At 40.4% G+C, this 12,438-nt stretch overlaps 1 long non-coding RNA gene across 1 annotated transcript in view; it reads right to left on the bottom strand.

Annotated features, from left to right (window-relative positions):
• Nucleotides 1-12,438, bottom strand: part of LOC122461773 — a 150,410-nt gene that overhangs the window by 22,581 nt on the left and 115,391 nt on the right. The gene's annotated exons all lie outside the window — the stretch shown is intronic.

Here is a 12,438-nt window from a genome sequence, read left to right as displayed (position 1 = left end):
AATACAAAGCTTTTCACACTTCCATGGGGATAGCTTTAAAACTATCTTTGCCCCTTTGTTTCTCTTCGTATTTGTTTTGGCCCTGGTTATTTGATTAAAAATGTCGGAAATCAGAGTCAAAAGATGTTTTTTTTAAAAAAAAAAAGGAAGGGCAGGTACTGATAACTGTTCCTCAAATATTTTCTGTCATTTTTATAAATGCTTTCCAGATTTGGGCTTGACATCCTTACAGATTTTATGATTGTCTCAAGGCTTATTCAAGTAACACTTGTCTTTACTTTGGCCCAGCTCATTAATATTATGATTTCACTATTAATCCTTTTCAAGCATTCTCTTTAGAGATATTTGATATGAAATAGAGATTTTTGAGGTTTAAATCAAATTTAATCAAAGACATTCATCAGAAAAATTAATTTGCATGTGTATTCAATTAGCAAATGTAATATACTAATGGCTCAAATGCCTATTGACTTCAGTGATCATTTTGCCTAAATAAGGAATATAGAATATACTAATAAAATGTATAAAGCATAACAAAATCTTTCCATAAAACTATGCTTAAATCCCAAACATTTTACATATGAAGACTGGGGTGTCTTATATGAAGCGGGTAGTTCTTGGTCAGAAAAAGCCTCATGTCTTCAAATATTATGGCACCTAACAGGTAAGATTGTTGGAATATTCCTTTGGGTGCTATTTCCCACCCACTGATAGGATGATCCCATATGCCCACAGTATAGGTTGGAAATCAGTGTACACACATAATTCATTTAGCAGCCTTGTTCTCACTGCATTCCTTTTACCCCCACAATGAGGGTTTGTGGTGTGCACAGTGTAATGAATAGGAAGAAAAGAGTCCATGGTATTGGAGAAGGTAGGAGTGTAGGTGGACATCATGGACTCAGTGGAGGTGTGTGTGGGGAAGAGGAGGAGGGAACAGAGAGCTACAGAGAAATCTGGGAGATAAGAGGTCACTGAAAGGATAGCCTGGTATGATGGATGTGTAAGGGAGAGTGAACAATGTTACAGGGGATCAGGTGGTGATCAGAAATGAGGACAGAGAGTTTGGAAAGGTGGAGACAAGATCAAACCAGTGAATACCGTGGTGAGCTGTTCTAAACCTGGAAACTCATGGATGTTGATATCACGCAGGATGAAGGTGAGGGATTGGAATGAAAGCAAGAGAAACAGTAAAGCACTGAAATCAGAGAGGGCAAGGATGATGATAGAGTGTAGTGATGTCAAGTGAAAGTAACCCTAAGAGCCATGCGGCATGCACATCAGAGGAGGCAAAGGTGTTCAAGAAGTGAGAGAGGAGATTGAAGCAAGATTGTGAGAGCAGCACTCCACTGTCACCATTGCAGCAGGGAATAATGGTCATAGAAATTAGAAAAAAAGATACATTAGATCATCCACTCTATTGCCTAATGTTTAGACTTATGGCATTAGTAGTGAGCAAGGTAACTGCAGCTTCAGAAACAGTTATGAGTTAGATAATCCTGCATAAAATGTTTCAGCAGCGCTATTGTATAGATATGTACTGTTTTGGGTTTTTTTGTTTTTAAACTTTGTACAATACATAAATACCTCTACAAGTGGAAATAGTCAGTAAATGGATGAAGCTTTCCATGAACATCAGCACATAAGAACAGCCATACTGGGTCAAACCAAAGGTCATCTAGCCCAGTATCCTGTCTTCCAACAGTGGCCAATGCCAGGTGCCCTAGAGAGAATGAACAGAACAGGGAATCATCAAGTGATCCATCCCCTGTCGTCCATCCCTAACTTCTGGAAAACAGAGGCTAGGAACACCATCCCTGCCCATCACGGCTAATAGCCATTGATGGACCTATCCTCCATGAATGTGTCTAGTTTTTTTGAACCCTGTTATAGTCTTGGCCGTCACAACATCCTCTGTCAAGGGGTTCCACAAGTTGACTGTGCGTTGTCTGAAAAAATTCTTCCTTTTTTTTTTGTTTTAAACCTGCTGCCTATTAATTTCATATGATAGCCTCTAGTTCTTGTGTTACGAGAAGGAGTAAATAACACTTCCTTATTTACTTTCTCCACACCAGTCATGATTTTATAGAACTCTATCATATCCCCCCTTAGTCGTCTCCAAGCTGAAAAGTCCCAGTCTTATTAATCTCTCCTCATACGACAGCCATTCCATACCCCTAATCATTTTGTTTGCCCTTTTCTGAACCTTTTCCAATTCCAATATATCTTTTTTGAAATGTGGTGACCACATCTGCATTCAATATTCAAGATGTGGGCATACCATGGATTTATACAGAGGAAATATGATATTTTCTGTCTTATTATCTATCCCTTTCTTAATGATTCCCAGCATTCTGTTCTCTTTTTTGACTGTCACTGCACAATGACTCCAAGATCTCTTTCTTGAGTGGTAACAACTAATTTAGACCCCATCATTTTATATGTATAGTTGGGATTATGTTTTCCAGTGTACATTACTTTGCATTTATCAACACTGAATTTCATCTCCCATTTTATTACCCAGTCACCCAGTTTTGAGAGATCCTTTTGTAGCTCTTTGCAGTCTGCCTAGGACTTAAATATCTTGAGTAATTTTGTACCATTTGCAAATTTTGCCACCTCACTGTTTACCTCTTTTTCCAGATCATTTATGAATATGTTAAATAGGACTGGTCCCAGTATAGACACCTGGGGGACACTTCTATTTACCTCTCTCCATTCTGAAAACTGATAATTTATTCCTACCCTTCATTTCCAATCTTTTATCCAGTTACCAAACCAATACCAAACACATAGGAAGACTCATCCAGAATTTGAGAAAATTGACACCAAACAACTTATATGGATTGGCTTTTTGAGACATGGGTCAGTGATAAATTCCCCATTATACTGAAGGCAAAAATGTGCTTGTGAGAAAAGATAAAACGGACTGCCTATCTTTTTTTAGTTAGATGTGGAAAATCTTGTGATGTTCTTTTTGAAGAGAGGCATGGGCTTGGTCTGTTATTTCTGAAATTGGTTTAATATTTTTATTCTGTGGCACTTATACTTTTGTCTACAGGATCAGTACAATCTCCACAGCACTATTTAACATGGAAATATTCTCCCACTGCTAAAGGAGATTGCTGGAGAGATGCTTAAGCAGCAGCAAGGGTAGTAAAATACAAGTCATCATATTGCTGCTGTCTACTTCAAAAAGGGGACAGAATCATTGCAGGCAGAATTCTTCTGTTAAAAAATGCCAACACTCAGAAATGGAATTTACTTATCTGTAACTGGAAGTTCTTCAGGATACATGTTCCTGTCTGTATTCCACACATGGATATGCATGTGCATGAGTCTGAAGATTTTTAGTAAAGCAGTGGCCGTTGGTCTGCACATGTGCAGTTGTTCTCCTAGTGCTCTGAACCGAGGTATAAAGGGTGGTGTGGACAGGCTCCTCTTCAAGTTCCTTCTCCTACCACAAATCCAGGTGTGATCCGCAGCAGAGGAGAAGGAAAGTGAGTAGTGGAATACAGATAAGGACCATACATCTCAAAGAACCTCCAGTAATGGGTAAGTAACATCCATTTCTTCTTCAAGTAGTGATTCCTGTGTGTATTCCACACATGGAAGATTAACAATCAGAAGTCAAACTGGAGGTGGGTGTGAGGATGTAGAAGTGATGGCTGTCTGTCATACTACTGTCCTCACAGCTGTATCGGTAGCAGAAGACTGAATCAAAGTGCAAAGTCTTGTGCAGTGTGTAAGAAGCTCCAGAGAACTGCCCTACATATCTCTAGTAGAGATACATCTTGCAGAGATGCAACAGAGGTTTCTTGAACTCTGGTGGAATGGGCCCTCACCCTCTCCACCGAAGAGATGTGAGCTAATTGGTAACAAAGGATAATTCAGCTAGAGATCCGTTTAGAAAGTCCCTGCAGAGATACAGCTTCATCTCTTGATCTCTCTGCTATGGCAACAAAACACCTAGGTGTCTTTCTAATGGTTTTTGTTCTTTGTGGATAAAAGGCTCTTTGGACATCTAGAGAATGAAGCTTTCTCTCCTCACCAGAGGTGTGTGGTTTTGGAAAAAATATTGGTAAGTGAATTTTAGGTGGGAGTGAAGAAATATCATGTTTTTATTATGAAACGTCATATATGGTGGGTTTACCGTGAGTGATCCCAGCTTGCTGACCCTTCTGGCTGATGTGATAGTGACTAGGAAGGCAATTTTCATTGAGAGATGGGACATAGAACATGTAGCTAAGGATTTGAAGAGCAGTTTGAGGGGAGATGAAAGAATGAGATTGAGGACCCACTGATGTTTTGGCTTCACCAATGGTGTAAAGGATCTGATAGTAAGTCCCTTCAGGAATCTAGTCATCTTGGAATTAGGTAAGAAAGTGTGGTTCTTTATAGGGGGATGAAAAGCATCAATTGCTGCTAAATGAATCCATAGGGAACTAGTAGAGAGACTTGTTGTAAAGAGCTCGAAAAATTGTGATTTTATTTGCAAAACTACATTTTTCCCCAGCAACTTTTGAAATAGATGCTTACGGTAAAAGTTCTTCCAGGAGTTTAGCTACAATGTTGAACTAACATTAAAATAGCATAAGAAAGTGATATTTTCTAATTTAATTATCTAGGGTCTGGCTTCATTTAACACATAATGAAGTTATAGATCAGACATTGGCTCCACTGGGTGTGAGATTTCTATCTGAAGAGAACTCTGCTGTTACTCTCATTTCTGTGTTAGTGAAGGCCAAAAAGAATATTTCAAAAAATGCCATGTTTTGTTCGGGAAATTGGATTAACTATATGGTCTTCTGCTCCCAAACATGTCCCAACCAGAAAAGAGAGGCTCACCTGCCAACAGAAACATCATCCAGAAATGGATTTATATTAAAACAATTAACAGTTCAGGAAGTTAGAGATTTTTCATTGTAATAGACAAACTAATTTGGAGTGGATAAAAGGAAAATGGGAAACCTGATTATGATCTTACACCAGTTTTACTTCAGGGTTACTCCTGATTAGAGCATAATCCCTGATACTGCACTCACAAGCATATGCCCCTATGCCCAGGTGAAATCTCAGTAGGATGGGTGGGAATTCAGACAGGTGCAGAGAACTACACTCATGGGTCTCAGTGACGAATTAACACTTCAGTGAGATCAGAGTCAGGCCTTTTCATTTTGAAAGACATTTGAATAACATTTCAATATTTATATCCTACTCATTTTAAATCCTCAGACAATAGAGTTGATCCTAACAATTACTAATGGTATATCAGGCTGTACATCCAGTGCAGGCTATTTTATTTGAAAGAAAGTAAAAATGTATTTTTTTAAAGGGCAGCAAATCAGTATTTCATAGAATATTACAATAATAAGAGAATTAGTATTTTGCTGCAACCTTTACTCCTCTAAAAATATCTGTATTCATAGGAGTAGCCCCGTTTAATTCAATGTAGTAATTCCCTGTGATAAGGGTTTGGAGTTTCAAGTCCTGAGAATAACCATCTGTGTTGCTTATATTTTATTCCCAGATATGGTTGTTCTCCAGTGAGGGAGAATGGAACACCAACAGATAAGCCAAGTTTCAGAGTAGCAGCTGTGTTAGTCTGTATTCGCAAAAAGAAAAGGAGTACTAGGGGCACCTTAGAGACTAACCAATTTATTTGAGCATAAGCTTTCGTGAGCTACAGCTCACTTCGTCCGATGCAAACTAATTTGGAGTAGATAAAAGGAAAATGGGAAACCTGATTATGATCTTACACCAGTGGACACACGAAACCACTGACCGCTTAGGGGTAACATTTGATGGAAGTTGCTCCAAAACTTTGATTTAATCCACCATTCTCATCAGGACCAAATTCTAGCTGGCATGTTAACTCTGAGACTGCTTGACAACTGGTTACAGCAGATTTCAGAGTAACAGCCGTGTTAGTCTGTATTCGCAAAAAGAAAAGGAGTACTTGTGGCACCTTAGAGACTAACCAATTTATTTGAGCATAAGCTTTCGTGAGCTACAGCTCACTTCATCGGATGCATACTGTGGAAACTGCAGAAGACATTATATACACAGAGACCATGAAACAATACCTCCTCCCATCCCACTCTCCTGCTGGTAATAGCTTATCTAAAGTGATCACTCTCCTTACAATAAGAAAAGGAGTACTTGTGGCACCTTAGAGACTAACCAATGTATTTGAGCATGAGCTTTCGTGAGCTACAGCTCACTTCATCGGATGCATACTGTGGAAACTGCAGAAGACATTATATACACAGAGACCATGAAACAATACCTCCTCCCACCCCACTCTCCTGCTGGTAATAGCTTATCTAAAGTGATCATCAAGTTGGGCCATTTCCAGCACAAATCCAGGTTTTCTCACCCTCCGCCCCCCCCCCCACACACACACACACAAACGCACTCTCCTGCTGGTAATAGCCCATCCAAAGTGACCACTCTCTTCACAATGTGTATGATAATCAAGATGGGCCATTTCCTGCACAAATCCAGGTTCTCTCACCCGCTCACCCCCCTCCAAAAACCACACACACAAACTCACTCTCCTGCTGGTAATAGCCTATCCAAAGTGACCACTCTCCTTAGAACAATACCTTAGAGACTAACCAATGTATTTGAGCATGAGCTTTCGTGAGCTACAGCTCACTTCATCGGATGCATACTGTGGAAAGCAGGAGAGTGAGTTTGTGTGTGTGGTTTTTGGAGGGGGGTGAGGGGGTGAGAGAACCTGGATTTGTGCAGGAAATGGCCCACCTTGATTATCATACACATTGTGAAGAGAGTGGTCACTTTGGATGGGCTATTACCAGCAGGAGAGTGAGTTTGTGTGTGGGGTGGGGGAGGGTGAGAAAACCTGGATTTGTCCTGGAAATGGCCCGACTTGATTATCATACACATTGTAAGGAGAGTGATCACTTTAGATAAGCTATTACCAGCAGGAGAGTGGGATGGGAGGAGGTATTGTTTCATGGTCTCTGTGTATATAATGTCTTCTGCAGTTTCCACAGTATGCATTCGATGAAGTGAGCTGTAGCTCACGAAAGCTTAGGCTCAAATAAATTGGTTAGTCTCTAAGGTGCCACAAGTCCTCCTTTTCTGGTTACAGCAGAGTTCTGCTAATAGAAGCCATTCATCCAATTCAACAAGTTTGACCTGTAGTATGAAGGTAGTTCTAGGTACCTGTCTCCTGTTTTAAAACACATGCTGAGATGAAGCACCCTCGCATGAAAGATTTCACTAACATTGTGCTAATTCTTATTGTTGAAATTCTCCTTTCCTTATTAGCAAACTGCTGAGTCTTCTCCATATATTAAAATGTTATGCAAAATAGCCTCAGTTAAACTGAACAGTAGCTGTTATCATTGTACTTGATTTGAATCATTTTTCTTGACCCGTATAAAAGTCTAATGGGAGTTTTGCCTGAAACTGGACTGTGGGATTTGGCACTTCTGTATATAGACACACATTTATTTATTTAGGTAATATATTATAGTCTGTTATTCATATAACAGCAATAAATCAGTCTCACTGTAAGAATTAATGGTGTAACATCAGGACTCATAGTTCAGATCACAAGGATTGCAAAATCCCGATTTAGGTTTTCAAGTGTCAATTTTTAAAGATTGCTGACTGTGCAAAATTGAGACTTTTTTTATTAATTGAAATCTGTATCATTAAGTTCAGCAGCAAGATAAGAAAGACTAGCAGCAGCCCACAGAGGTGATACTCAGGGAACCTAGTCCTGTAATGCTGCTGACTAGTCACAGGTACTGACTGTACAATAGAAGGTGCTTGTCTGCTAAAGTTTGCATGACAGTATCAATGACGACATCAAGACTGAACTGTTTGTTCATGCCCCCAGGCTTTGATATAAAAACAAAGGAGCCGATCATTACTCCATGTCTGAACACAGAGGGGACCCTAAAGAGGTAGACCAGCTGCCTGTGTAGAATGGCCCCTTTCACAGTCACCACTCCCAATACTTCTGAAAAAACTAGGGCTGGGCTGCCAAAACCCTCCATGGCCGGGCTAAAGGGTAGGGCCTGTCCGTAGAGGAGCCCTTGCGAGTTCCCTCCATATTGTTCCATCTACAGGCAGGGTGTGCTTAGTGTGGATGAACCTGATCCGAAGAGAACAATGGGAGGCTACAGTCCCCTTGTGCAGACGCCTTGTGACTTCTCACTCACAGTGTGCCTCTGCCATGGCTACCTTTCCCTGGCAGCATGTTTCCAGTCGCACTCCTCACCAGGGGCTCTCCTGCTTGCAGCTCCCCAGGCGGCTACTTGAAAGGGGGTGGGCAACTGAGAGGACGCACCGCACAGCAGGTACTGGTAGACCTAGAGAAAAGACAATGTGTGTCCCTTAGGCCCGCTCGAGTTCATGACCCCATGCCCATGCAGCTACTGACCCATCAGAGAGCCTCTTTTCACACAGGAGAGAAGGGTGAGATCCATGCACAGAAGATTCTCTTCATATGCGGATCTTGGGACACAATCTGGCCCTTACTTCCCAAAGGGTCTTTAATGTTAATGTGATATTTAGACAATATACTTGCAGCTGATTTGATTTAGCTTCTTCTGAAATTAACAAAAAATAGAGTTCACCACTGAAAACTATTGTGATAAATCTCTGCAATTTATGACACAATAACACTCTTCCCAGTGTATTATATAAAAGAAATAATCAACAAAAGGGCCTGCAGTTGTAGTGCAATAGCTGTATGAGTTATAAGGCTGGAAGCCCAGTTATTGCTCTACTCAGGAAGGAAATAACCCATTCAGGAAATAATAACATTGACTTTCAGAAGGAGAAAAACAGCCATGAAGTTTTGCTGTAGTCAAATGAGTTAGACCTAGAGAACTGTGCAAAAGCTGCCAGTTTTGGTTTGCTTAGGTTTCAACAAACTTTGCCAGCGGGTTGATTTGCTTTGCTTGGTTTCTCACCAGTGAGTTTCAGGTTCACAGGAATTTTAAAACACAAAGCAAATAGAAAACTGGCCATGCTTTGTTAATTCCCCTCTTCCCTTGCACACATTTAATTTCCTGCTGTCCTCTTAGGTTGTACGGGAAGCAGTGGCCTAGGTATTACTATATTACTATGCAGCACATTCAGAATCATCTCAGGCCACACAGTGTGCCAAGGGAAAGCGAATGGACTCAGTGGAGACTTGCTGCATTACTTTGGAGGTGGCTTACCTGCCCTGAGAGATAATGGAAGGATGCCTACTTTTGCTGGCTCCCAACAGTAGGAAAATGGGGAAATTGTGATGGGGTCCTCAAAGCTGAAGACTCATGCCCACAGGCTCTCAGCTTTCCTCCGTGAATACTTGTCCTCCCCTCTCACAGCACAAGGGCTACAGTAATCCTTTCGGAGCTATGTCCGGGGCAAAATGGGGATCAAGATGGGTCTCAATGTATTTGTGTGTTGGGAGAGTTAGGTGTGAGTATGTTCTTCCATTTTTCTCCCTCCTCCGCTAGCCCAGTAGCCCATTCAGAGATGATGGTTCCATTCAGGGATCACAAAATCCTCCAAGGCTGATTGTCAATGAGTTACAGAGAGGAAAGACCCACCAACGCAGAGTCGGAAAGGCTCTCTTCATGTGCTTCCAGAGCCCAGGGCTGAGGAACAGATTGTGCTAGCTGGTCAGGGGACAGGATCTGGTGGGGCATTTCTAGCCCCGAAGGGAGATTTCGCCCTCAAAATATGTACAATGTTCTGTGGCAGCAGAATCATGTTGTGCCATAGAGCTCTGTGCCATGGCGTCTGATAGGTTCTGGATTTCCCCCTTATTCTCCTATTTATGGGCCTGAGTTTCCGAAGAGCTGAGCACCCACACTTCCAGCTGGCTTCCATTACAATTCTACGCAGTCAGCACTTCTGAAAATGAGGCCACATTTCTATTAACTCTGTTAATAAAAAAAGATGCTTGATAAGGCAACGATCCTTCTGCAATTATAATTAGAAAGTATGTCTGCTCTGACCCTCCCAGATTCTAAATTATATTTATCCCTCACGTTTCAGTATTTTGTGCAGCACTTCTCAGCCTGATTATGATCCAAGAATAAATACATTTGCTCCAATTGTCCATTTTTCAGTTGATAAGGAAATGCATTTCTGTTTTGACATTTCCTTACAAAGGATCAGACTTTTCTCTTGACTTTTGTGCAGTGTCCTAGGTCAGTTGGAAACTCTACTTACTCTTATGAGCTGTGGGCTAAATTCTCCTCTCACTTACACTAGCGCAACTGTACTAAACACTGTAAAGTTGTGGTTGTGATAGTGACAGAGAATTTGGCCCTATTGCTTTCCATGTAGGAGTTGTTCATAAAAGTAAAATATTTGTCCTCCATGCCAGTAAATATGGCAGCAATTCCCTCCTGTTTTTGCCTACAGGTGATGAACATGGGACCAGATTAATGACTTCATCAGAATGGTAGAGGACACTTTGAGAAGGGAACAATTAATTAAGTCCCAAAGAAGGCTTCTGAAAACATCACCTAAAAAAGAAACAGTGTATGTGTGGACTAAAAACAGTGGGCCAGATCCTCAGTGTGTAAATCAGAGTCTCTCCATTGACTTCAATGGAGTTATGCCGATTTACACCAGCTGAGGATCTGCCCAAATACTTCTGAAGGCATGTTAATTCAAAAATCATCAGAGATTTTGTGAGCAAAGGAGAAGGTGGTTCCTTTCAGACCTGGCCTACACTCAAAGTTGTATCAAGGTATCTAAAGTATTGAAGTTATATCAGTTTCATTAAACCAATCCAACTTTGTGTATGGACACTATTATATTGATTTAAATCCAGCTGATATTAGCGCACATTCACAGAAGCAAACTAAACCAATATAAGAGTGTCCACACGCAAAGTTGTACCTGTTTAACTAAACTGGTTGTTAAGCCATTGCAACATGTGTATGTAGATAAGACCTAATTTCCATTCTGCTCCTTTCCTCAAAAAAATCCCTCTTTCTAGGGCAAACCTAGAATCCACTTTGAGTGAGCAAGAAATGTTATCAGTGACTGTCACAGGTAAAACATGCTAGTTAATGTAACAAAATGTTCTGAAATGAGTGTCAGACACAGTCAGCACGTCCCTTGGTATACTTTATTACTTACCATGCTTAAGCAGTGATATACACAATTAGGTCCCAAATTGGAGGGTATTGCCTGTCCAGCATGGATTTGTGTATACCCTTGCACATTCCACATTCACAGGACAACTGTATTTGAACAAGAATGCATATGAGAGAACATTTTGTTTCCCAGCAATTGCATATTAGCAATTATTGTTGTGGTTACCAGCTTGCTACAGCAACAGTGGTCAAATAACTACAGTTTGTACTGCCTTTTTTCAGATGACTATCCTATATTTTTGGCTTGCACACAAGTATTGCACAACGGAGATTAACCACTAGTAAGAGAAATGTTGAACAAGTTCGCACTTTGGTTGTATATAGTGAAAGTCAATGATTCCACCTTTTTATTTATTTATTTATTTATTTATTGGCAAAAGTAAGTTGCTTTGGTTTTTCTGCCAGGAGACACATCAACGTCTTTGAACACCCACAAGTACCAAATCATTTGATTCCAAATTTTCCATGAGATTTTGTTTCTTGTCAGTAGATAATTGAGTGTCATCATTAACCACCTCATTTCCTAAAAACCCAAGACCATAAACTATCTCTGCAGATATCTCTATCTTTTTTTTTCCATATTATTGTCCACAGAAGCATACTGATTAGTTTTAGTTTAGTGGTCTTTGGACCACCCACCCACAATCTGGAAAGCAATGTAAACTATGTTTCCATGAACATTAAGCAGATGGTAATTTCTGGCTATTGACTACCTACTGAGAAAATACTGTGTATTCGATTGAAATATACGTCATTATACATCTACCTATGCAAACGGAACAGAGTAAGCCAAATGTATCCCTGCTGTAACAGCTATCCTGACTTTCAATGGGCTAGAACTGCATTGTCTAGACCAAATTCCCAGTTGAATAAGAGCTTGCAACCATGATTGCAACAGTCACAGAGACAAACCAGGAATGAATTTGGCCCAGTTTCTAAGTCTTGGGGCATAGACTGTGGCTTCCAGTGTCTGTGCATACTGTAAGTGCTCAATAAATAATAAAAATAATGTAATGGATGTTCTAGAAAAGTAGGTCCAAATGCAACTGTCCCTGTTCCTTCTATTGGATAGTCTATCAGTTTGTCCTATACTAGATATATGCAAAAGATGTGGATGTATCATATTTATTTGATACACCTAAGGATATGGATATCCTACAGATTTTGCTTCTGTGGGTGGTAGGTGATGGGGTTAAATTTTTTGGTGGTGACTTAAAACATCTTATCTTATTGGTCTTTTACACACTCACACCCTCCAACTGTCTGATGGTGAACCCAGCAAGACAAC

The sequence above is a fragment of the Chelonia mydas genome, chromosome 9, assembly GCF_015237465.2.
Source record: "Chelonia mydas isolate rCheMyd1 chromosome 9, rCheMyd1.pri.v2, whole genome shotgun sequence".
Lineage (NCBI taxonomy): Eukaryota > Metazoa > Chordata > Testudines > Cheloniidae > Chelonia > Chelonia mydas.
This window is presented reverse-complemented; position numbering and strand designations above follow the sequence as displayed.